The sequence below is a fragment of the Macaca mulatta genome, chromosome 5 (assembly GCF_049350105.2).
Source record: "Macaca mulatta isolate MMU2019108-1 chromosome 5, T2T-MMU8v2.0, whole genome shotgun sequence".
NCBI lineage: Eukaryota > Metazoa > Chordata > Mammalia > Primates > Cercopithecidae > Macaca > Macaca mulatta.
In genome coordinates, this window is record NC_133410.1 from 153,107,539 (window position 1) to 153,135,323 (window position 27,785).

At 38.1% G+C, this 27,785-nt stretch overlaps 1 pseudogene; it reads left to right on the plus strand.

Moving 5' to 3' along the window:
• The first annotated feature begins 957 nt into the window (after nucleotides 1–957).
• Nucleotides 958–27,569, plus strand: LOC106998513 (keratin, type I cytoskeletal 18 pseudogene; annotated as a pseudogene).
• Nucleotides 27,570–27,785: the final 216 nt, after the last annotated feature.

Genomic DNA, 27,785 nt, shown 5'->3' on the forward strand with positions numbered 1-27,785 from the left:
TGACTGGACTTGGCCCTCACAGAGGGGCTTCACTGGGAAAATAAGAAATCAGCAAAACTTTTCCTGATCATATGTAAACTTACACAGTTAATTTTCTCCACAGTATGCTAGCTGAGTTTTGAAACTAGGAAACTTCTGTAATGCAAACTGAAATATCCTCTAGTACCATTGTAGTTAAGAGACAAAGTCCCATTTGAGGATGGGATTTGCTTCAAACACAGGGCTGGACTCTTCCTCAAGACATTTGCCAAAGTTGGAAGCAATTGAAGCAGGAGGCCAAAGATCAAAGTCCCAAACCTCTGAAGGACAGACTGAATCTCAGTCTCTTAAGGCTAAGATGATGGATACTTTGAATAAAAAGACCTGGAAGAACATGCCTAAGAAACAGAGGTGAACTGATTCAAAGTAAGTCTATATATATATCCAGTTCTGACTCACTTTAATGAATGTGGAAATGAGAAGACCAGCCCCTAACACTACCTTTCTAACGTGGAACCCTCCTGGAAGATGATATTATCCGGCACCTCTAAAGATTTTTGTGTATAATATTTGACATACAATTTAAAATTTCTAGGTTTGTGGAGAGACTGGAAAATGTGGCTGATAATCAAGGAAATAAAACATAATGGTAGGAGATCTTAGATGATTCAGATTAAAATTAGGATATAAGGGCTTTGAAATAATCAGTTCCAATATATCAAAGAAATTAAAGGAAAATAGATGAAAAGATGGAGAATTACAACAGAATATTGGAATTTACTATAAAGAACAAAATTAACAATCTATAACTACAAATATAATAGCTGAAAATAAGAACTTGAATAGTGGCACACTGATGTACAAAAGACAGCATAATTGAACTAAAAGACAGATAAATAGAAAATATCCAAATTGAAACACAAAGAAAAAAATATTTTTAAATACAGCTGAGTATAGGAAGAAATGTATCCAGTGTAAATGTTGAATTTACATGCCATTGAAATCCTAGAAGGAGATAAAAATGGAAAAGGAGAAAATGAGGCAGAAGCAATATCTGAAAAGGTAATATCCAAGATGCAAAGCTGATTAAAAAAAAAAAAAATCAACCTGCAGATTCAATAGTCCTAAGGAGTCCCAAGCAGGAAAATACAAAGAAAACTATACCTAGGCACATCATGGTCTAACAGCTGAAAACCAACAATAAGAAAATATTAAAAAACAGCCAGGGCTGAGTGTAGTGGCTCATGCCTCTAATCCCAGCACTTTGGGAGGCCAAGGTGGGTGGATCACTTGAGGTCAGGAGTTCAAGACCAGCCTGATCAACACGGTGAAACCCCATCTCTGTGAAAAATACAAAATTAGCCCAGTGTGGTGGCAGGCACCTGTAATCCCAGCTACTTGGGAGGCTGAGGCAGGAGAATTGCTTGAACCCAGGAAGCAGAGGTTGCGTGAGCCGAGATTGTGCCATTGCACTCCAGCCTGGGAAACAACATTGAAACTCCGTCTCCAAACAAATGAACAAACAAAAACAGCCAGAAGAAAAACAACAACAACAACCCCACACACAACCTTTAAGGAAACAACAACAACATTGACAACTGACTTTGCAACACAAACTAGAGAATCCAGAAGAAAAAAGAGTAACATCTTGAAGCTGCTAGAAAAAAAATTTCAGCTATCCGAAGGCATTGACATATAATTTAAAAGGCAATGCAGGGCATCACATAGTGAGGCAGCTCACAACAGACAGCCAAACTGGCTTTTTAGCAGATTCACGCTCATAATAATTAGCCCACTCCTTCGATAACTCATCAATCCATGAATGGATTCATCCATTCAGGAATCAGAGCCCTCTTGACCCAATCACCTTCCAAAGATCCCACCTCTCAACACCGGTGTACTGGGACCAAGTTTCCAACACACTTTGGGGATGCATTCAAAACACAGTATATATGATAGAAGTAAAATATGTGACAACAATTACCCAAAGGACAAGAGGAGGGAAATAAATGGAGTTCAAGTATGGTAGTGGTCTTGCATTATTTAGGATGTGATAAAGTTACTAATTTTGGATAGACTATAGTAAATCAAAAATGCATAGTTTAATATTTATGATAGCCACTGAAAATTAATAAAATAATCTGTAACAAATAGGCCAATAAAGAAATAAAAATGGGATAAGGAAAATTTTTATTAATCTAAAAGTGGAGAAGAAAGGAGGAATGAAGGAATAAAGAAAAGATGGGGCAAACCAAAAAATAGTTAAATAGATATCTGAATTCCACTGTATTATTAATTACATTAACTGAACAACAAACTGCAAAATCTAGGAAGAATACGAAAACTACTGGTCTGCGTAAAAGGAATAAGTCTCAATTATATGCTATTAACAGAAGGGACAATTTTACTCTAAGGATACAAAAAGAAAAGTTTGCAGATAAAAGAATGAAAATGTATTATTTTACTTTTTTGAGATGGAGTCTCATTCTGTCACCCAGGCTGGAGTGCAGTGGTGCGATCTAGGCTCACTGCAACCTCCATCTTCCAGGTTGAAGCAATTCCCCTGCCTCAGCCTCTGAGTAGCTGGGATTACAGGTGCCTGTCACCACACCTAGCTAATTTTTGTATTTTTAGTAGAGATGGGGCTTTGCCATCTTGGCGAGGCTGGTCTTGAACTCCTGACCTCAGGTGATCTGCCTGCCTCTGCCTCCCAAAGTGCTGGGATTACAGGCGTGAACCACTGTGCCTGGCCAAATGAAAACATATTCTATTAAAAAATTAACACAAAGAAAGTTGCTGTAGCTATGTTACTATATGACATAGTAGACATTAAGGCAAGATGTATTATGACAGAAAAAGTTGAGCATTTCATATTGATTAAATGGTCAATTGAACAGAAAATTACAGTGACCCTAAACTTGTATATACAAAATAACGTAGCTTCAAAGTACATAAAGCAAAATTTGACAGTGTTAAAGAGGGATCAAACATATATATATGTTTTCATATATATTAAACATATATATATATTTAGCAACAGATAAAGTGCTGAGAATAGAATGTTGGACAGGGAAACAAGGTCTTGCACTGAAGGAGTCTACTGTGTAACATAATAATGTTTTAACAGGTAAACATTTCCTACCACATTTGAATAAAAGTACTGTTCTAAGCACTATCATCATTCTAATTTTAAACAGAAGTTGAAGAAGTCTAATTGAGACATAATATCACTTGACTAACAATTGACAAAGTCAGGATAAGAAATAAGATCTTTCTGACTTAAGATGAGCTTTTAACCATTATATCAGCATTCAAATTCCAGAGACAATTCTCTTTTCAATTGGGAATGTATATAGAATGGTCAACATTTTATTTATTTAAATAAGAGCTTTAAAAAAGTAACTACTATCTGTTGTCACCATGATTTGGGTACAAAAAAATATGAAGGATATAATTTCAGGTGGAAAGATAGCAATCCTTCCCTCCAAAATGATATTTATCAACATTTTACTGACATGTATAAATAAACAAATAATTTCTCCCTTTACTTTATCACAGACCAGTGAAAAGTTTACAACAGATCAACACTAATTCATTCTCTGGCTTTAGGGAACTGACCTAATGAACTATCAAAGGGTAAAATGCAATCAAAATTACATCATAATGCCTCAGCTAATGATAATGTAGTCAAATATAACATAAGACAACTTAAAAATACAAAGAAATACAGATTGAGGCCTACTACCTAATGGAAAGAAAGACAAACAATTTCCAAGCATTTATTCATTATTCAACATATCAAGTTCCTGCTCAGTTAGGAGAATAACGTTTAATAAGACTGACCTTAACTCTGCCTTCATGGAGCTTATTAGGTTTCATAGTCTGCAATCTTCAGGGTATACTATCTAGTGGAAATCAGGTAAACTATTGGAACAGAACTTTGCCGTTTATATTACTCTGGCCACTTGAGCAATTGCTTGCAGTCTCAAAAGAACTGAGCTATGAATATCACTAAAATAATCACACTAGTTGAGCCATGGATTCCAACACCACCCAAAGCAAAAGTCCCTATATATTTACATATTTTCTATGTGTATATGTGTGCATGTGTGTGTATGTCATTTGCTCCTGTTTCAACTGTCATCTCGCTTCTCTAACTTGTCATTCCAGCCTTTCTGATTGATTCAAATGTCAACTTCATCAAATAGTAAATTCCTATATAGACTTGAGTTTACTCTAAACTCCCTTATTTTGATGTCTATTTTGTGTCAACACCAAATTGCACTAATTCCTATAACTATATAATATATTTTAAAATTACTTAGTGTAAGTTCTCTCTTAGTGATATCTTTTCCAAATTTCCTTTGAAATACACATGTATTCATTATTCTGTTGGGTTTCTTGCTGGAATTGCCATTAGTTTAAAAAGTAATTCATAAAGTCTTAGCAATGTTCTTCCTGAAAATTTTTGTTACAGGTACAGAAGGTTATTTTTTATTAACTTTTTGCAGACATTTTATTATTTTTTTAAAGATAATGATATAATATTAAGCTAAAATTCCATTAAGATAATTCTTCCTTGTACCAGGCTGAAGCAGTTCAAATACAGACACCCAGTGACTAAGGGCTTTTGTTTTCTTTGAGAGAAAGGTCCAAACTGGGGAAGGCTTCATGTCTTTTCTCACAGTCATGCCTGATCCTCTCCACCAAATCTGCACACAAAAGAGGCTCTCTCTGGTACCCTGCCCTGACCCTAATCCTTCTCATGACCATCCATAAAAGATCTAAGGAAAAGAACCTGTCAATGAATATGAACCCCCATACTCGACCTTTAGAAATGCATTAATATTTTAACTGATTTCTTCTTTTCACTTGCATCTTCCTTCTATGCTTTGGCAAGCATAGGTAGGTCAATCATGGCATCCTTTCTTTCCAGGGGGCGGGTGGTTGTGAAGGTGCCCCTATTTAGATTTCGGACCACCTAATTGTTCCATAACCTCAATTCTCTGATGGCCTCAAGAAAAGCTGCAGTTTTATGGTTTATCTGACTTTTTCTCGTTGTCTCATTATAGAGGTAGTGTTCCTTCCAGCTTTCTACATTCCAGGCAAAAAAAAGACCTCTGCCTCATTGTTTTGATGGATACAGTCTCTCATTGCCTCATAAATAACACAAAGATATTTACATTTAGGCTATATTTGCTGATACAGTTGTCCCTTGGTATCTGTGGGGGATTGGTTCCAGGACCACTGCAGACATCAAAATCTGTGGATGTCCAAATTCCTCAGTAGTACAGTTGGCCTTCCATATGCATAGGTTCCGCATCTGTGGATTCAGCCAAGAGAGGATCGAAAATATTTGGAAAAAAGAAAATTCCACAAAGTTTCAAAAAGCAAAACTTGAATTTGCCACACTTCGAGTAGTACATTGAATCCACATGAATGAAGTGATATCTAGGGATTGTATTAGGTATAGGTAATCTAGAGATGATTATGGGACGATGTGTGTAAGTTATATGCAAATATTATATTATTTTATGTACAGATTTGAGCATACTCAGGTTTTGAAATCCACAGCATTTCTGAAACCTATCACCCACGGACACTGACAGATGACTCTATTTGCATATATAAATACACATATCCTCCCCTATACCTTAAATAATCTCAATTACTTATGATACTTAATACAATGTGTTATGTAAATAATTGTTATATTGTGTTGTTTTTATTTGTATTATTTTTATTGCTGTATTATTTTTATTATACTAATATTATTTTAAAATATTTTTTATCCATATTTGGTTGAATCATGGTGGCAGAACCCGTGGATACAGAGAACTGCTTGCCATTTAGCACACTAGTCTGTTGGATGTACTAAGGTAAACTTATTTTTAAATCAATGTCACTTATCTATTAAAATAAACATTATGTAGAGCCACAGTATACAAAAGAAACCAAAGAGAAGCTGCCTCACTGAACAAGGTTGAGTGATCAGACCCACCCTCTCTACTCTTGTGGTGACCGCAGTGCTCCCTACATCTCAAAGAACATGGTATGAAACATTTTGCGTCACTGAAATATACCTTAGAAACTGGTCAAGAGGAACTGAGAACTAAGCTTGAGCATAGTCATTTCCAAACTTTTCTTGATTCCTCACCTCTATGTATGTATATGTACAACCAAGAAATATTTTAAACATAGGATATTTTTAAAAATATAATAGAAGTTCTTGCGCTGTCTTCCCACCTCTCATTGGAGTATCTCCCACATTCTCTGGAGGACAATCACCACCAACTTTTAGCAAATGTTTGTCAGATTTACTCTCTGCAGTAGAAGTAGACTACTTCCTCCTTCCATATGCCTCTGTTCCTCTCAGTCTTACAATACTGGGCCTATTGATTTCTCCCAAATGTAGCCCAGTCCAATCTAAAGAACTGGGCCAATAGGGTCTTGGATGCAAAGGAAGAAAAGCAGCCTGGATTCCCTCACTGGTGGAATGTAGAACTGAATTGACTTCCTTGGGGTGGGCTTCTATATTGTGCCCTGTGATATTCCTGCTTTCTGACTAACTGATGCTGACCACGCCTCCCATGCTTCTGAAATTTTATTCCATTTCTCATTGATAGCCACTGCTGGTAAGATGGAACTCAAATGGGAATTTCTGAACACAATTCAAGGAAGGAAGAAGGAAAAAGCAGGTGAGAGGGACAACAGATGAGAATGAGAATTCCTTTTGACATCAGCTAATTCCGCAGATTTTATAGAAGAGACATCTGTAAGTATACTACATAAGTCTGAAACCACTTGTCTTAGAATTTTACATCTACTCAGTTTATCATTGTCTATTTTACAATGGAAAAAGCTATAGTTAAAATAAGCTGGAGACTTCCTGCTATAGTTTAAGATGCATTACAGGTCAATCAGGCAGCTCTCGCAGAAAGGATGTACCCAAAGTGTGAACCATAGAACAGACTACTGTGCAAAATGATTGTCAAGGACAGCCTAAATAATAGATGCTATGATTTCGGAAAAGAGTAAATTATAAAGTTACAACAGGAGAACAATATCTGTCAGTCATAAATAGGTAATATTTTGGTTTAAAGCCACTTAGGAAATGGAAAAGACTTTTCAGATTAGTCTTATCCTGAAACTTATTCATTTCCTCCAGAAGATAAAGAAAGATATCATTGTATTCACCATGGCAGCACTGGGAAAATCAAAGGCAGTATGTATCAGTGGTCAGAGCTGGCATGTACAGTTGTGCACTCTGTTCACTGAACAACTCTAAGGGGACTAATTTCCACCAGAATTGTATGCATACCATATGACTACATCATGGTTCATATGTGTGCTATTGACTTGAACAGAATATTTTGGAATCCTGGCCTGCCCTCTACTAATCCTATAATCTTGGGGGAGTTATTTAACCTCTCTGTGCTTCTATTTTATTATCTATCAAATAATAAGAAAAATTTCCCTTATAGGCTAGTTGTGAATATTAAATGGAATAATAGTAAAAAAAAGGTTTTTTCTACTTTTTTATTTAATTTTTATTATTATTATTATTTTTGAAATGAGTTCTCGCTGTCGCCCAGGCTGGAGTGCAGTGGCGCAACTTTGGCTCACTGCCTGCAACTCTGCCTCCCAGGTTCAAGTGATTCTCCTTCCTCAGCCTTTTGAGTAGCTGGGATTACAGGCGTATGTGACCACACCTGGCTTATTTTTGTATTTTTAGTAGAGACGGCGTTTCACCATGTTGGCCAGGCTGGTCTCGAACTCCTGGCCTTAAGTGATCTGCCCACCTCAAACTCCCAAAGTGCTGGGATTATAGGCATGAGCCACCACACCAGGCCATAAAAAGTTTTTAATCCAGTGCAGTGGTCAGAATAATAATTCCCCCAAAGATATCCACGTCCTAATCCCCTGAACCTGTGATATGTTATATTACAGAAGGAAATTAAAGTTGCAGATGAAATAAAGGTGGCCAGTCGACTAGCCTTAAAATAAGAATATTATCCAGGATTATCTGGATGGGCCCAGTATAATCATGTGGGAAGCAAACAGGAAAGCAGAAGAGTGGGTCAGAGAGAGAAGCAACAAGAGAAAGAGGGCGAGAGATTTGAAGCATGAGAGGGACTCAACCTACCATTGCTGGCTGAAGACAAAAGAAGGGGCCATGAGCCAAAAAATGTGGGTAGCCTGTAGAAGAAAGGTGTCCAGTCTTTTGGCTTTCCTGGGCTACACTGGAAGAATTGTCTTGGATCACCCATAAAATACATGAACACTAACAAAGTTGAGGAACTTAAATTAAAAAAAAAAAAAAAAAGCAAAAAAAACTCATAATGTTTTAAGAAAGTTTACGAATTTTTGTTGGGTTACATTCAAAGCCATCCTGGGCCACACGCAGCCCACAGGCCGTGGTTTGGACAAGCTTGCTCTAGAAGCTGAGAACCTTCCTCAGCTAAAAAGCCAGCAAGAAAACAGGGGCTTTAGTCCTACAATTGCAAGGAGCAGAATTCTGCCAAAAATCTAAGTGAGCAATGAAAGGGATTCTTCCCCAGATCCTCCGGAAAGGAATGCAGTCTGCTGACACCTTGGCTTTAACCCAGTGAGATCTTTTTTGGACTTCTGATCCAAAGAACTTTAAATGCATATTATTGTAAGCCATCAAGTTTGTGACAATTTACAGTAGCAATAGAAAACTAAAACTATACCCATTTATGTGATTGCTACTATTGTTGTTGTTTATTCATTTACTCAATCTTTAAAAATATCCACTGAGAGTCTACTATGTGCTAGGCACTGTTCTAAGCACTGGGATACCACAAGAAACAAACTGGTGAGAGTCTTGCCATTCTAAAAATAGCCTCTCAGTACAATATAACCATATAACTAGAGCAAGGGGCAGGGAAGCACAGGAAGTAGCTGCAGGCAGCTTGCTGAGTATGCAGTTGGAGTATGAGTATCCTCCACATCTGCAGGATTCACATCTGCAGATTCAACCAATCACAGATTGAAAATATTTTTGTAAATGGATAGTTGTATCTGTATTGAGTATGTACAGACTTTTTGGTTTCGTCATTATTCCCTAAATACTATAATAAACACCTAGTTACATAGCATTTACACTGTACTATGTAGAAAATAATTTAGAGATAAAGTACATAGGTTGTATCCAAATACTATGCCATTTATATAAGACACTTGAGCATCTGCAGGTTTTGTTATCTTGGCAGGGGTGGGAGGTGGTTTTGAAACCAATTCTCCCATAGATACTGAGAGACAACTGTATTATCTAAGAAAATAAACCTTTAGAAATAAAGGTAATGAATGGTGAGCAATTGTGGACAAAGAAGTTGAGAATTCTCTAAATTCAGTTTCTTAAAGGCACTAATACCAGTAAGTGAAAATATTATAACAAAAAAAAGTATAGGAAGAGGATTATTTCACAGTTTGATAAATGAAGAATGTGGTCTAGTCAATGCAAAGACATTTCAGTAAGATTTTACATGGATAAAAGTGACAGTAAGGTGAAGCTATATTTTATATTGAAGAGTATTTACAGTTTATTGGGTGTTTAATTAACCTTAAGTTAATTGCTTCATAAAGTGTAAATAGTTCTCATTTTATTTTATGAATTTTTTCACTCCAAATCATTTTGCTTTAATTGAGTACACATTTTTAAAACTCCTCAGAACCATTATAGATTTCAATTCACTGAGTCAAATCACAGAATTATGTTTTGTCTAGTCTAAGCATTTGCATATGTGTTATGTCCTTGTATTTTCACAAACATTCTGTGAAATATTTTACCTCCATTTTACTGATCAGAAACCAGGCACAGTTAGAAAGTGAGGAATGATTCAAACAGATACTGATGGACATTTCACAGTTTACACTAAAATTTTGAACTTTGTAAAGACAGGAAAAGGGGTTTCATAGTGACCAAGGATATCAGCTCCTTTCCTCTGGAGCTAACTTCCAAGGTAAAAAGCAAGAAAATGCAGCACAAGTGATCACTTTCATCTCTACTAAAAGCTATGGAGATGCCTGCCAAAATAAAGAAACCCACCCCATTCAATGCTGCAAATCTTTCAGTTTAAACTTCTGGTGGCAAAGGAAACAGCACCAATTTGCAACATTCCAGTGCTCTGAGTTGGTTTCTGGAGTCTATGTTGGCTCTGCAAGGAGAATGAATTGATGTCATGGTCCTTCGTTACTTTTAATAAACTCTGGAATTAATAAAGGATCTTGAGAAATGAACTAATGGTGAAGGTTTGGAAGGAGGAAGTCGTCAACCTAGAAGTTAAGTAATCACAGGCTTACTGTTGTCTTATGTTGATGGAATATCTATGTATTAACACTACAAGGCAACACAAGAAGAATGTTTTCACCAGATATGTATACTTTTCTCTCTTTTAAATAAGAAATTGTTTTCTTTGGACAACTTGGCAAAAACTAATCATCTGTCAGTGATGCTATAATGGGTGGTTTGGGGACATGTTTTTAAGGTTAGGTTTCTTGCAAAAAGTGACACTTGAAGAAACTTTTAAGCAAGCAAGAGAGAATTACTTGATGGACAGAACATGATAGATTTATCTTAGGTCTACAAAAAGCAGAGGGCTCAGAAAAGAAGAAACCAGAAGGAGACCATTTTGCGCAAGTAAACTGTATAGTATTGTAAGCAGAGATTGAGGAAATTGATGCAAGTATTTTGAAAGCCCATGAGACCACCTAAACATTTGATGGTAGGAAATACTTCAATGAAAGCATATCCATTTTGTGCAATATTATATACCATTAAAATCATGTTTTTGAGGATTATTTAATGGTACTAGAAATTATTTATGATATAATGTTACTTGAAAGAGAAAGCAGGATATACATTTCATATTCAGGATAACAGCAGTTTTATTATACATATGCCCACCCACCAACATGCACACATGCATACCTTATCAGAAGGTGTTACAAATATACAAATGAAACATTAATCTGTCTTGAGCAGGATAGGGAATGTATTGATAATATAACTGAACAATTCAAGGATAAAATTGGCTTCAAAGGTTGATCCAAGTCCAAATGTGGTGCCAGGGCTCCATTGCTCACACTGTATTTTTCTGCTCTAGTTTTGTGCCTTTGCTCTCATTTGCAGGTAGGTCCTGCCCTAAAGCATAGAAAGGCTGCACGTACTCTCATTCAAGTTAGGTGGGGAAGAGGGTTTGAACAGGGTCCTGGTTTGTTTGTCTTGTTTCTTGTTCCCAACCCTGAACCCATCCCTGTAGCTAAGAGGGTATAACACCTCTTACCACCCTCCCCAACCAGAGGTGAGGTAAGTTCCAGCCAAATCACATGGATAGGAGATTCAGGTGACCTTTAAGAAAGGGGAATGGAAGGGTGGGTGGCGAAGCAACAAACAAATGTTTGCTACTCATACTCTCACACAGGGAATAATTGGAAGAAAGGATACCCCAATTTTAATTGGTTGCCATGGATTATACATATACACAAACACACACACATATACATATTTAATGTGGATTACAGATGATTTTATATGACTTCACAAGCTTATTTTTAAGAATATTCCAATAATTACATATGATCTGAGAAATAAATTACAAAACTCCCTAAAACCAAAGGTGCACATTTCTAGCTTATCAATAAAGCCAGGTCATTTATAGATTTATAGTTTTAAATACTTCTATATGGATGTATATTGTTTTATGCATATAGTTTTATAACTGTACATATAGTTTTATACGTTTTTATATGTGGACAGATAGATATACATTATTTATAAAATAATATACATTTTAAAGTTCAGGACCAAGTAGTAAAAGGTTCTGAAAAGTGTTTGAGATCATGGGAGAGGTAGTGAAGAGCGTGACTTCATCAAGCAATAGTGGAGAAATGTTATTTTTGCAGTATGTTTTTGATTAATGTTAATAGGTATCATTAATCATAATTAATATTTTGTAGCAAATGGTTAAATAATTATAGTCAGGAACTTCAAAAACTTTATTTAAAAAAAATCACTCAGAGAATGTCATGTACTGGCCTGTGCCTGGGCTTTCCCAAGCTATTTCTCCTCTAGTCCCACCTGTCTCTATGTCATTGTTAGCCCGTTGCCAATGGTCTCCCCACAAAAGAAAGCAACACACACACACACACACACACACACACACACACACACACACCCTAGTAAGGTAGTTTTATTGGAATTCTTGTGGACAAATGGAGAATGGAGGTCTATCACATAGGACGGCTTTATAGACATTCGCATTTACCCTTCTCCACACATTCCCAAAAAGTTCTCTCCCTTGGCAGCTGTCTCATCCCTTCTAGCTCACTCAACCTGTCAGTCTGCATCTATTTTTCTTTTCTTTTCCACCTCCTCCATCTCTTCTGCAGCCACATGGCTTCAGCCCCTACCACCCTAAGACACTTCCTCTAGGTTAAGAGTCAAAATGCAAATGCCTACAGGAGCCAGGTGGGCAACATAAAGAAAAGAGCAGAAATTCCAGGTACCAAAGACTAGCAGGGACTATGGCAAACCAGACAATGAATGCCTCATAAAGCACTTGGTGCCTGTAGGGTTGAGGATCCTGTATTCACTGGTTCCTGACTGTCAAAGAGACACTGGAAATAGGATCTTTAACATCTTTGAAAAATACCACATGGTCGGCTGGACGTGGTGGCTCACGCCTGTAATCCCAGCACTTTGGGAGGCCGAGGCAGGCGGATCACGAGGTCAGGAGATCGAGACCATCTTGGCTAACACGGTGAAACCCCATCTCTACTAAAAATACAAAAAGTTAGCCGGGTGTGGTGGTGGGCACCTGTAGTCCCAGCTACTCGGGAGGCTGAGGCAGGAGAATGGCGTGAACCTGGGAGGCAGAGCTTGCAGTGAGCAGAGATGGTGCCACTGCACTCCAGCCTGGGTGACAGAGCAAGACTCTGTCTCAAAAACAAAACAAAACAAAAAAAAAAAACCGCATGGTCAAGGAAAATGAAATGTATTTGCCAGCCAGATGAAACCCATGAGCTACCAGTTTGCAACCTCGTCCCTAGATCTCTCCATTTGTCTTCCTAAGTGGGCCAAGTTAGCCCTCTCTTGGTGTCCTTCATTTTATAAGCAAACATTAACCACTGCTCAGGGTAAATGTCAATGACTCTCACTTAGCGTGTGTGTGTGTGTGGGGGGGGGGGGGTGGCATGGCAGGTATAAGGTTATAGACACCAAAACTCTCCAACACAGCAGTGCATCTTACAGCAAGAATAATCTAAGGATCAGGAAAGCTGGTTCTACTTCCTATTTAGCCACTTCCTAGTTTTGCTCTTCTATCCCATGCCTATAATACCAAGGTAAATGCTGAAATGCCTTAAACACTAAAATTAAATGTACTATGTTGTACACATTTCCTTTCATGTCCTTTGTTTCCACTGGGGTGGAAATACACTAATGAGCCAAACATCATTCTATCATCAATGATTGGTGGGATCTGGGAGGTATCAGTGTGTGTCCAAGCTGCTCTGATGGACATTGTATGAGTGAGGTAAGACTGAAGAATCGATGCCCAGAAGCAATGGCTTAAAAAATTTTTTTTGACCACGTATCAGTCAGGATTTAGTCAAAAAAATAAAAATCGCATTAGGTCTTCAAACAGAGGAATTGGTTACTTGAGTATGGAAAGGCTGAAAGAACAGAAAAGGAACACTATAATAATATCTAGAGATAACAGCAGGAATTAGTCCATGCCTTGAGAAAGAGGGACAGAAAGTAGAAGGTGGGTTACTGTAACCAGAAGATGGAGGGGCTCCAAAGAGCTGATGTTTATAGCTTTGAAGAGGGAGTGGCATGTGACTTCTGTTGGTATCTCTGCTGCTAGAGGTCTGACAGAAGCTGAAAGGAGTTGAAAGAAGCTGCAGTCTGCAGTCAGTGCAGCTGCTGGAAACATGCTGAGGGAAACAGAAACATAGAAAGGAAGCCTCTTCTCTTTCCCTGACCTTCTCCTCCACCTGCAGAAAGAACCAGCTGGCAAAGGAGGGTCCCAATGCCAACATCACAGAGCAGTGTAGAGAGGTGTGGATTTGGAGTTGAGAGACAATAGGGAGATAACCGGCACAGATAGAGCCGCAATAAAAAATGTAGATCACATCAGGACTCGGCGCACAGCATTTGCATGCATGTCCAACTGAAACAAGCTTCACGAACCAATGGGATGCACTGTATCTTATTTTCTATTCTATTCTGTGCCATTTTAATTATTAAAATGCTGGTTACGCTCCCCTACGTGATTTCATAATCCACTAATGCCTTAGAGGAGTCTCAAATCTAAAAAAGAAGTGAAAGATTCTGAGGCTCCATGAACGCAAAGTGTATGTGGTCAAGATGAAGAAGGATGTGCATCAAATTCAAACAAAAGTCTGAGCAACTTGAAAAATGCAGGGAAAGTATGAGAAGATTTGATTTTCTAATTTCAGAGTAGTCTTTGCAAGAAAACAGAGAATATCATTGTGGTAAAGTCAGCAAGATCACATTTTAATTTTGACCCTGCCTTCCTCATCAACATTACAGATGTCAGTTTGCAAGTAACATATGACATAGATGTTTACATGCTGGGTGGTACTGAAATACTTAATGTCCTTTTTAGAGTCAGCATTTATCAGCATGGCGACACGTGGAAATTAGGTTTGTTTTCTTTAGTTGGTATTAGGAAAATCACAGTGCTGTCCACCGGATGGCATAAAAGTCACTAAAAACAGATTCTTCTTTTTATTTCTGGGGTAATTAATCTAAAAGAGTAGACTCGTATGGCCCAAAAACACAATAGGATTGCATTATTTCCTTTTAGTTATTATTAGCTATTATCTAGTATAAGTCAATCTTTCATATATATATATGTTCATTAATAATTCAAATACTGAATTTGATCTTTATGAAGAGATTTGGATATCAATACTATTACAAACACAAACTCTACCATCCCCCCAAAAGTAGACCAGAAATTTGGAGAGAAATCCAATTAAAATATGCTATAGCAAAGGCAAATTAAAAGCAACATAGATGGTTTGACTCATAGAGTTAATAGAGTCGTTTATGTTTAAAACCTGGAAGACTGGGCACGGTGGTTCACACCTATAATCCTAGCATTTTGGGAGGCTGAGGTAAAATTTTTTTTAAATATCAACACAAAAGTTTCCAACCATCCAATTAAACAGATAATCTGTTTACGTTGGGGAGGAGAAGAATGCCGTAACTCTGATGTGTGTGTGTTTATACATGCATGTGTAAAGACAGTGTGTGTAGGCCAGGCACGGTGGCTCGCGCCTGTAATCCCAGCACTTTGGGAGGCCGAGGCGGGCAGATCACGAGGTCAGGAGATCGAGACCATCCTGGCTAACACATGGTGAAACCCCGTCCCTACTAAAAATACAAAAAATTAGCCGGGGGTGGTGGTGGGCGCCTGTAGTCCCAGCTACTCAGGAGGCTGAGGCAGGAGAATGGCGTGAACCCAGGAGGCAGAGTTTGCAGTGAGCTGAGATCGCGCCACTGCACTCCAGCCTGAGCCACAGAGTGAGACTCTGTGTCAAAAAAAAAAAAAAAAAAAAAAAGAGAGTGTGTGTGTGTACATGCGTGTGTAAAATAACACCGGTATTCAAAGGAACAGGTACAAGTTTAGGAAGAACAGGCCATGTTCACTTGGTGGTATATACCCAGACCCTGTTTGTTGATGTCAGTAAACTTAGTACCTTTTTTCCTTGGGCCAGAGAAGATGTCATCAGACTATGAATCTGAATTGCTTTTTCTCTTTTTCTTATTGATATTTAAGAATATGAAAGAAAAATGTCTTTGTATCCAAAAGTATTGTGATGAAGCTTAGCTGTAAATTTCAAATGCTGGTATTTCTCAGCTGTTATGTTTTAACAAAATCTCTATCAGCCAACCTACTGCTCACAAATCAGCAATATCTCTTGTATAAAATAGTTCCTGAAGCAAAGAAAAAATTTAAAATATGCAATCTCTTTAGAGGTTTCACATCTTACTGTATTTCATTGGGTTTGTGACATCATTTTGTGCCCTATTTTAAGATCACATTAGAAAAACCAAAAAGGAAAAAAGATTGTATTAGATATGTATATATGTAAGTACATGATAATTAAATTTGACTTACCCCAAATGCTTTGAGATAAGGGATGACAAAATGAAGAGTAACAAAATCAGAGTTCAGAGTCATGTCCCTTAGAAAGTTACGGGACGTTTTGGGCTTCATTTGCCGTATCTGTATGAATTGTAATACTGCTTTTGTAAGTTTGTTGTAAGGATTGAATTGTAAAACATATGAAGGTCCCTGGCTTTGTTATACCTTAAACAATTTTCTGAGATTCACATTTATTGCTTTAATAGGATATCAAGAAAAATGAAGTAATTATCTGAGATGCAGAATGCTGTTGATCTGAGCATGGACATTTGTTCCTCCTCCCCTGAGAGGTCAGTTCTTATTTTTCTCATGAATCAAATCTATTTAATTCCCATGACCTCTCTCTGATTGGAAGAGTGTACTTACAGACAACAGCAAGGAATTATGGCATCTCAGCTATTATCACATTCTAATCATAGCTTCTTGCATTTGAGGCTTATGATACAAGGCAGAATTAGAAATGTCAGTTTCTTGAGGTTCAAAAATCAGTTTCATATTTGCTGTCTTGGCAGCAGCCAAAAAGGACAAATTAATAAAACATTATCTACAGTACTAAAAAATTGGGGGGTGGGCAGAGAGTGGAGATTTACGTCATCCATTAATCAGTGACCTAACCAGAAAAACATTAGTGAATGATTAAAGAAAGATGACCCTAAGGGACTTCAGGGGGATTCAGACAGGCTTTTGTCAAAGCCCCCAAATCTAATGTAATTTCAGGCTGGCCTCAAAATTCAATTTGTGTGGAACCTCTAAGTCATCTATTCCGCAACGACATACAGCATAATTGCATTTGAACAGCTTCCAGCACAGCACTGAGAAAATGTCTTGTTCCGGGCCCTCAGTGCCCACGAGGAAGGCGGTCCAGATGACCACACAGGAGGACGGGCTCAGTAACAGAGTCTGCTGATCCCACCTGCTGACCGTTGCCCTCCACAGGAAGCACATGTTTCTGCTTAATTCCTGCCAGCTTTTGGCTGTCAGGTAGGGCATCTGCAACAGGCAGTTCCCGAGGGCTGCCACCTGGTGCTGTCAGTCGGCTTCAGACCAACAAGGAAAAGGGGAGGCATTCATCGATGTGCTTATTTTTCTGTGTTTAGAGTATTTCTTGGGACTTAGAGTTTTCACTTGGCAAGTTAACTGGTCTCTTTAGTTAGGAGAGAAAAAAAGGAATTTTGCTTGCTTTCCCTTAACTCAGAGTTCCCTTCTTTGGAAAAGCTATTTTGTAATACCTGGTTCACCCTCATTAAGTGTCTGCAGCTTCTCCACAGTACTGAATGGTTGCTTGAAAATATACTTAAAAGTTATATTCTAATCATCATAATTTGAGAAATTGTCATTAAATCCCATTATTTTTTAATGTGTAGTTACAAACAATCACAAATAGTCTATTACAAAGTTAGTGTTTCAGTCCCGTTGGAAAGATTAGACAAAAATAAAACAAAAATAAATGTCGCAGGAGGAAGATGGAACATTCCTTAGAAAATACCATTTTTGGCTCCTGTCTCAGTAGTTTATAGCATGCAAAGAAATAGAAGATGTTCAGTGAATGTCAACAGTTAGATGGTATTTCAACCCCAAAAACACTGCTTGTTTTGATCCAAAATCAACTTATATTCAATTTTCACTCGTACCTTTCATTTTACATCTACAAATGCAGTACAACTTTCCATAAAGCCAATTTGATGTAGTGAAACTGATTGAAGAAGAAGCATGATTTGCTTTTACCAGACTGCTTTAAGTAGTAGCCTAACTGTGAATACGAATTAGCATTTGGATAAGAAGGAAACTACTACCCTGAAGTCTTAGTCCGTCTGGGCTGCTAGAACAAATGCCATAGACTGGGTCATACAGACACAATAGAAATGTGTTGCTTACAGGTCTGGAGATGGGGAGGTTCAAGATCAAGGTGCCAGCAGATATGGTGTCTAGTGAGGGCTCTCTCTGCTTCAATGATGATGCCCACTACTTGTGTCCTCATATGGCAGAAGGACAAAAGGCCTCCCTCAAGTTTGTTTTATAAGGATAAGAATCCCATTCATGAGGGTTCTGCCCTCATGACCTAAACACCTCACAAAGACTCCAATCTCTTACTACCATGGCCTTAGGGGTTAGTTTTCAACATATGAATTGTAAAGGGCACAAACATTCAGACCACAGCACCTAGTTTGACACAGATATTTTCATTAGTGGCTTTTTGTTTGGCTTATCCCACCCACTGATGACTGACAAAACTGATAATGATAATAAAATGTTTAAAGATGTTGGGTTAATAATAGTATCAGTAGTAATAGGAAAAGTTAGATGTACTCAAATACTGGGTTTAGTTTTTATATCTAAGCACCTATAGGGTTTTTTTTTTCTTTTCTTTCCAAAAAAGTATGTGCCCAAGCACATATTTACATTGCTGCTAGAAAAATTAGCTTTATCTCTTTAGCTTCATATATTTCCCATTGGAGCAAATCCTTCCATCATGTGATGTTTTTTGATAACAGGGAATATTTGAGGAGCATAGCCACCACACTATGGCAGAACAGACTGTTCTGAACTTCAAAAATATATTACTATGGAAATAGGTGTCCAAAAAGTCAAGTGGAAATTGCCATGAGTGTATGTCTTGTTTAATGACATTTTTAACGCTGGAAAGAATCACAGAATTCTTTGTGACAGAATTAGAGAATCCTATATCAGCATATTTGTGGACATTTTCTAGTAAACATAAGCACTCCACTGCCTTTATTTTCATGGCCATGTTTTTATTCTACCTGTGTATTTTTAGGAAGTTCAATAAAATATTTGCTCAGAAAGTATTCCGGACATGTAAAGGTATCAGGTGCCAAGTCATACAGAGAACTGGATGCAAGAGAGGAACAGGAAGTTGAATGGGTGAAAAGTGGTTGGGCAGAGAAGCACAAAAGGAATTTAAAAAAACGTAGAATGACCCTTAACTTAAGAATCAGAGGAATCAGACTATAAAGTTAAAAGCCGAAACTGTTTTCATAACTTCTTGTTCCCATAAATGGTGTCTTGATTATCTTAAACCTCTGGCAAGCTGCCTGTGCTCACTCATACTTTAGAGAGAGGCTTGACAATGAATGAAGGTGATTTTAGCCCATTAGTCCATTAGAAGGTTTCAGAAACATCCTCTCTGCACTTTTTAACTTCCCATCGGTGCCCTTACCATCGACTCCCATGCAAAAACTGGGAGTTCCTCTAGGTGTGTGTTTGACATGGGCAACCTCATCTCCCTCGGGGATGCTGAGGGAGAGAGAGAGTGGTGGCCACAAGAGGATGCAGCCACCATGTACCTAAGCATGGGACTCTAACTCAACAACAACTGGAATATTCAAGGAACTCCTTCAAGGGAAATTCTGTAACTACACATGTTTGTTAAACCAAAGTGATTTTTCTGAGCAGTGAGGGCATCTGCCAGGCTTACAAATTGGGAAAAAGTTTGACCTGCCCCTTGATACCTCCTTCTCAGTTTTTGGGTTGAGCTGCTGAGAACTCCCCTTGAACAGGTAGGACAGCTTGCTGTGTGTGTACAGCTTTTTCAAAGAAGTGTATGACTACAAAGATTTCCTAAGCGTCTAGGCATATCCTATATTCATGTTCACAGAAACAGTATTCCACATTGATCGTCTATCATTCAGCTGGTTCCAAAGTGCAAACACTCGTTTTCCTGTGTGCACCGTGAGAAATTCCTAGATTTTGTTTCAAGTATTTTTCATGGAAAGCAAAACAGTTTTGTTTTTTGTTTTTTGTTTTTAACAGAAGACATGTTGAAATGCCTTGAACTTGCTTTGGGTGTTTGATAGGATCGGTTTTCTGTAATGTTTCTTCCCACCCTCCTGTTCTTCTCTCATCTAAACCCCAAATCCTTCAGCCACTAGCCTGTTCAAGGCCCTGGTTTGATAACCCAGCAATTGGAGAGTGGAGTGGGAGGAGAGGCCTCATACCTTTGTTTTTCTGGTTCTCCCCAACACCCTGGTGGCCTACTTGGGTGTCCCACAAGCTCTCTGTGGAAAATAGTGCATCTCATTTAGCAACAATTCCACCTAGCACAAGTCTCTGAGCTATACTTAAACCGGTGGGGAGAGAGTGTTGGAATGAGTAAGGCCTGCATTTGACTGTACAAGAAGAACCATTTTCTCTTCATGGTGGTGGGCCACAAAGTAATTTCTGCTTCTACTTTCACAACCCACAGAGTAGAGGAAGTGAATTCATGCTTTTTTCCAGTGTGACAAAAATGCAATAGGTGTTCAAAGGTATGTTTTTAGGAGAAATTTTCAACAAAGTTATAAGGGCTTTTGTGAAGTTTTTTATATGATAAAAAGAATCGAAAAGAACATTTTTCTGTTTCCCAGGCTCTCTCATAAGGTTGGAATTTCTCTTTACGTGGAAGATAATGATGTAGCTCAGAGTATACATATCTTCCTAGCTGTATCAAATGAGCACACTCTTTATTATTTCTTTTTCAAAATAGCCACTGTGTTTTATGTTTTGTAGTATTTATGGAAAAACAGGAACAACTTGATAGTCCAGCCATTTAAGAATCTTGGCTATTTAGAGTGTGCTAAGGGATGTAGTGTGAATTGGCCAACGTTTTCACCTAGAGTACTGAGTTGAATATACTGTCTTCTTCAGTAATCAGTATGTAAAGTAATCAGTATTTAAAGTCTTCAGACAATTTTTTCTAAGTTGGGGATGACTAAAATGTAACATTCACAGCCATCCAAAAGAGTTCTGTGAAGTGAAAGACTACTCACGGGTTCTGGCTTCCTTCTAACATTTCAAAACCATCTTCTGCCTTCACCCTAGTGTTATTGACCTTCTTACCTTTGTGTCCCATGGTATTCAATACCTATGTCTATCATTTAATTATATTTTTATATTTCTTATAGCATTTTATTGTATAAATTACTGTCCTGATTTGTTACATGTTTGTCCTGAATTTAAAAACATAGAGCCCTGAAGTTCCATAATAGTATCTCAATCACCTTAAAACTTTCGGACCAAGGACATACCTAGAACTTAGCGATAAATGTTTGTTGAAGGAAAGATTTAATGAATAATGGGAAGTTGGAGCTGATGTAAAACTATCTACTTGAAAGGACCCAAAAGAATAAATGAAGGCACTTTTTGCATAGAATTACAAGAAGAGAAAAATAATTTCTTGGCCTTATATGTATAGTTTCTAAATAAACTTTTTGGAGCAACAACAATATCCATATCTTTTACTAAGATGGAGACCTGAAGTATGGCAGTGTTAGGGGAAGACAGGCTAGTCTGGTGAAGTTAGAGCCTGTGCTTAGCGTAAGAAAGGAACTCCTCTGTGGTCATTTTAGGCTTTGTGCTCTGGGCTGTAGTTTTCCCCTTTTATGTATCACCCTGTTGCTAAAAGGAAACTTTGATTTTTTTTTTTTTTTTTGGTAAAACGTTAAAAACTTGAGTGTACCAAATTTACCTAGTTTGAATGTGATACTGGTTGAAAGAAAAAAAAAATGTCTTCCCTTCTTTTCATAAACTCAGAGGACTGGGCACAGAAATAAACTGCACAATCAGTAAGTGCTGTGGTCTGAAAGTTTGTGTCCCCTCCCAAATTCATAGTTAAAACTTAATCACTAATGCACTAGTCTTAAGAGGTGGGCCTTTTAGGAGATGATTAGGTCCTGAAGGCAGAAGCCTTATAGATGGGATAAGTGCCCTTATAACAGAGGCCTGAGGGGAGTTTGTTCACCCCTTCTGCATGTGGGGATGCAACAAGGAGGTGTAATATCCAAAGCAGAGAACCCTCACCAGATGCTGAGTCTGCTGGCATCTTGATCTTGAACTTCCCAGCCTCTGAAACTGTGAGAAATAAAATTTCTGTCATTTATAAATTACTTAGTGATATGGTTTGGCTGTGTCCCCACCCAAATCTCATCTTGAATTGTAGGTCCCGTAATTCCCATGTGTCGTGGGAGGGAGCTGGTAGGAGGTAATTGGAATCATGGGGGTGGGTCTTTCCCATGCTGTTCTCATGATAGTGAATAAGTCTCACAAGATCTGATGGTTTATAAAGGGCAGTTGCCCTGAACACTCTCTCTTGCCTACCACCATGTAAGATGTGACTTTGCTCCTCCTTCGCCTTCTATCATGATTGTGAGGCCTCCTCAGCCATGTGGAACTGTGAGTCAACTAAACCTCTTTCCTTTATAAGTTACCCAGTCTTGGGTATTTCTCTATTAGCAGCATGAGAACAGACTAACGCACCTAGTCTAAGGTATTTTGTTGTAGCAGCCCTAATGGACTCACAGACATTTCAGTGAAAGCCTAAAACCATAGGAGACTTCTTGGACATCAAGTTTCTAAAGACATAGGAGAGCAAATTTCTTCTAAACACAACTAAAATAAAACTTAAAATTTGTGTTTAATATGTATATACTACATCACTGCAAATGTGGTATTCCTTTAGGATAGCACTCCCGTTTGTAATTAAAAATTTCCAAAATTAGGCATCCAAAACTAGAAGAGGTCTACAAATGGCAAAAAGCACTCTGTTATCCAAAAGAGAGATTTTATAAATAGAAGATTTTGTATATAAGCCTATTTATCTACAGCCTAGTAAAGAGTTGAACACTGTCTAGAGAATGTGACCTAAGTAGGCAAACAATTCAGATAATGTAAATTGCAGTTTGAGGCCTAAAAAATACAGAAAACATGTTTAGTCTAAAAAAATATGAAGACCTAAAATGGCATGCAAATTCTGACAAAAACTTTTCTAGGACACGGCAATATGGAAACACTGAAGTATGAATTAAAATCAAAGAGTTTTTTAGTTTAAAATGGTGTGTCAAGAAAGCAGCTCCTAATATAACTTGCTCCAAGCAACCATTCAATACCTACAGAGAACTGCCAAACAAAATTAGTAATCTACTGATAAAGTTAGGAAAACATTTTCTTAAATGCGGCTAATCTAAAAAAAAAAAAAAAATTCCAAAGTTTACTCATGTTTAGAGCAGCCCTATTTACCCCGAAGGAAGAACACTGTTGTGAAATTTATTTCAGTGACCCAAGGCCCTGTATCAACAAATAAAAGGGACCATTTTCCTTCTCCATGACAGTGGTGTTTTTTGAGGAATTATAATCTTCCCACCGTTAGCAGCTTCTATAACTTTCTAATTGATCTTCCTCACTTCTATCTTAGCCCTCTTTTATCTACTCTTCCCCCAGCAGGCATAAAACACGTCAAAGTCCTTAAAATTCTCCAATAACTTCCCATTGCTCTTAGAACACAGACACCTTCACTTGTCCTAAGAAGCCCTGAATGTTCTGCCCAGCTTACTGCCTCCACCTTGTCCTGAATTTAGCATACGCCTCTCTGCCTTTGACATCTTAAGTTTTCAAAAACTATATTTCATGGAATTTTGGAATAATATAATTAATTCATGTGAATTAATGTGCATACCTCTCTGTCTTTCATTCACTAAACTCTAGCCACACTGCTGGATAGTAGTGAATAAATGCTGAGTCATTGGAAATAAAATTATAAGATAATTAAAATATTCTTAAAACAAGAGCAAAATGTATCAGCTGTTATCAAAGCTCAATATAAAGATAAGGTCACTGTTATAAATGCTTTTATTAAAAAACAAAGACCAAGAGGAAATTGAAAACATTGCCCACAAAATAGAAATAATAGAAAAAATACAACGCTATTTTGTGTCAATTAACAGATCTATTATATTGTTTTCCATTTCTGATTACTCAAAAAATTGTTAAAGCTTATAAAGCTTAATCAAGGAAAAAAAAGTAAAGCAAACAGCAAATTTAATATGGAAAAGGAGATACAGGAATAACTAGGAATCGATTTTTTAATTTTTAAAAATTTTAAATTGTAGAGAGTACTGTGTATTAAAAATGTAAATCACAATAATCTGTGCTGATTTGACAGACTCTAGAACACTACCTGGAAGATGGAGGGGTTCAGTAAGTATTTGGTGAATACACAGATTTCATAGGAAAATATTTGTTGTCTCAAGAATTAGAAAGCCCAAAGAGAGCAACAACCCTGGGAAGGGGGAAATCCTTTCTATTATCAAAGAATTATCTCAGATAAATTCCCAAGCCTTGTCACTCAGTAAATATTTATTGAACACATTCTATTATGCCAAGCATTATTCCAGTGTAAAGGATGATAAAAATATCAGGACCCCCAAACTTCTTATGCAAAAGGGAAACTTAAGCCCGGGAGGTTGAGTCATGCAACTCCCTCTTCCAAATGAATATCTGTCCCTAGCAGGATGCCTCAGCCAGATCCCCATGGAAACATAAAAGACCTCAGGCACCTGCTGAAGAACTGCTTCCACAGATCATTCATAACTAAATTCTCTGCTGGCCTCCCATAAACAAGGACTTGCTCTTTGTAACTTTAGATCTGTGATCTGCAATCTAAGTCTAGCTCCTAAAACTAAAGTCTGTTCAATTCCACACTGATAATATCTATCATAATCGTATCTTCGCAGGTGCAGAGTGAAGACAAGACTCATTTCCTCCACCTACCCATAGAGGTCAAGAGAAGTGGCTCTTCTGTTATTAATACTTCCTTTTTCTCTGCAAACATTCACCTTATCTTGTGTAAAATGTAGATTTACTGGGCACTATCTAATGTCTCATAGGAATACAACCATTTGCCTTATAGTCCCTTTAAAGAAATATGTAAATCCTAAACCTCCTGAAAACCTCTCTGGAGAAACAGCCACAGATTTGTCTACAGATTGCTCAAACGCACCCCAAAGTTGGCTTAACACACCTCAAAAATTAAGACTTTTATGTCATTCATTTTTGTTGTCACTAGACTGTGGGAATAACCATTAACCTTCCCCCACCTCAACCCAAACCTGTCCTCTTAAAGTTTCATTCTTCTGCTGATATCAAACAGGTGGTGCCATGTATAATTAAGAAAACTAAAACAGAGTGAGGAGAATGGGACCTGGGGAAGGGGTGTATGGATGGTTATTCCTCTGGATTGGGGAGAGACTCTTTGGTAATATCTGAGCAACTAAGGAGCAAACCATGCAGATAATTAGGAAAGATTATTCCAAACAGAGGAAAGAAAGAATGTGAAAGGGTCCTGAGTAAAAGAAGTGCCTGGAGCTGAGTGAGGGAGGCAAGAATGGTGAGACCCAGGTCTTGTGGGGCCTCAGGGGCACTGCACTCTGGGGAAAAGGAAAGCCACTGCATTGATCTGATATGATCTAACCTAACATTGAGGTACACACTGTGATTGTGGTCTGGACAATAGGCTTTAGGGTACAAGATAAAAGCTAGAGGAGCAATGAGACCATTGCTATATAATCCTAGCAAGAGACGATGGTGGCTGAAACAAAACTAGTCACAGTGCAAGTGGCAAAACAGTAGGACTCTGGGTATATTAGTGGCCAGATTCTGAATTCATGATGAAGATGGAGCTGACAGGATTTCCCAGTGAATGGTAGAACTTATACTTTAAGATATTTAAAACATCTTATATGCTAATGAAAACAATGCAATAAAGCCTTGGTTCAGCTCTGGAATCAGCAACTAGGACTATATAAAGATGTAAAACAAAAATAAAATTCTAAGCCCCATAACAGATTGAATGACTGAATGACCAACCCTATCCCCCACTCCCACTTCAACAAAAGAGATTCAAAAAAAACTTGAAAACTAATTCAGGTCATGATGGGAAGGGGGTGTTATGCCCCATCACACTTTTCTCCCTTTGGATTTCAGGCACAACTGACCAGCATTAACATTAAAACAGAGATCTTAAGACTGACAAAACAGACTGTAGCAATAAGATACCAAATTCCAATTTGGCTCTAGTACAGTATCATATGACAGGCAGCAGGCCCTGAAGGAAATCAAAGGATTTTACTCCAAAATAGATTTATTTGGCATGTTTTCACATATCCCTGAAAAGCCATTTTGTGGGGGAAAATTTGCATCTGTAATTTTTGTAAGGAAAAGTTTGCATCTGCAAAGAATTTCTGCTGACACAGCTAGATCTTTCCCCTTCCAGACCCTCCCAATCCTGAAGAGATTAACCTAGAGTCTAGCACCTTTTAAGGGTCTAACTAGGAAATATTTGCCATCCGTTTTCTCTAAACGTGGCCACCTATGAGACCTCATCTACATAATAAGAATCTTGGTCTCCACAACCCCTTATCTTAACCCAGGCACCCCTTTCTTTTGGATAATAACTTAACTGTTTGAACCAATTGCCAATCAGAAAAATCTTTGAATCCACCTGTGACCTATAAGGTCCCACTCTGAGTTGTCCCACCTTTCTGAACCAACCCAATGTATACCTCACGTGTATTGATTAACGTCTTATGTCCCCCTAAAATATATAAATCAAGCTGTAAACTAACCGTCTTAGGTACATATTCTTAGAAACTCTTGAGACTATGCCTCAGGCCATGGTCACTCATATTTGGCTCAGAATAACCCTCTTGAAATATTTTACAGAGTTTGGCTGTTTTCGTCAACAAACAAATGACCTATTAACAGATGCTGACATATATTTTTTATTTTATTTTATTTTTGACCTCTGAACTTTTTATTGGCCTTCTGCTCCCCAAAGGGTACCCTGCTTCTGCTGGCTTAATGTCTCATCCATGGGCTCCACAAGGTCATTGATGACACCAATGTCACTCAGCTGCAGCTGGAGACAGAGATCGAGGCTCTCAAGGAGGAGTTGCTCTTCATGAAGAAGAACCACAAGGAGGAAGTAAAAGGCCTACAAGCCCAGATTGCCAGATATGGGTTGAGCCTGGAGGTAGATGCCCCCAGATCTCAGAACCTAGCCAAGATCATGGCAGGCATCCTGGCCCAATATGAAGAGATAGCTCGGAAGACCTGAAAGGAGCTGGACAAGTACTGGTCTCAGCAGATTGAGGAAAGCACCACAGCAGTCACCACGCAGTCTGCCAAAGTTGGAGCTGCTGAGATGTTGCTCACAGAATGGAGACATACAGTCCAGTCCTTGGAGATCGACCTGGACTCCATGAGAAATCTGAAGGCCAGCTTGAAGAACAACCTGAGGGAGGTGGAGGCCCATCATGCCCTGCAGATGGAGCAGCTCAATGAGATCCTGCTGCACCTGGAGTCAGAGCTGGCACAGACCTGGGCAGAGGGACAGCGCCAGGCCCAGGAGTATAAGGTCCTGCTGAACATCAAGGTCAAGCTGGAGGCTGAGATCGCCACCTACTGCCACCTGCTGGAAGATGAGGAGGACTTCAATCTTGGTGATGCCCTGGACAACAGCAACTCTATGAAACCATCAAAAAGACCACCACCCACCAGATAGTGGATGGCAAAGTGGTGTCTGAGACCAATGACATCAAAGTTCTGAGACATTAAGCCGACATATATATTTTTAAACTGACTATATAAGCTTGGCTTTATAAATCAGATCAGTGGAGAAAGAAATAACTTCAATAAATGGTGCTAAGATAATTGGATACCTATTTTTAAGTCATATTCTCAGGTATTACATACACAAAAAGATGGTAGATGGAGTCATAAATTTAATGCAATGAATTTTTTGAAATGACTATTATTGATACCTAGATGAAA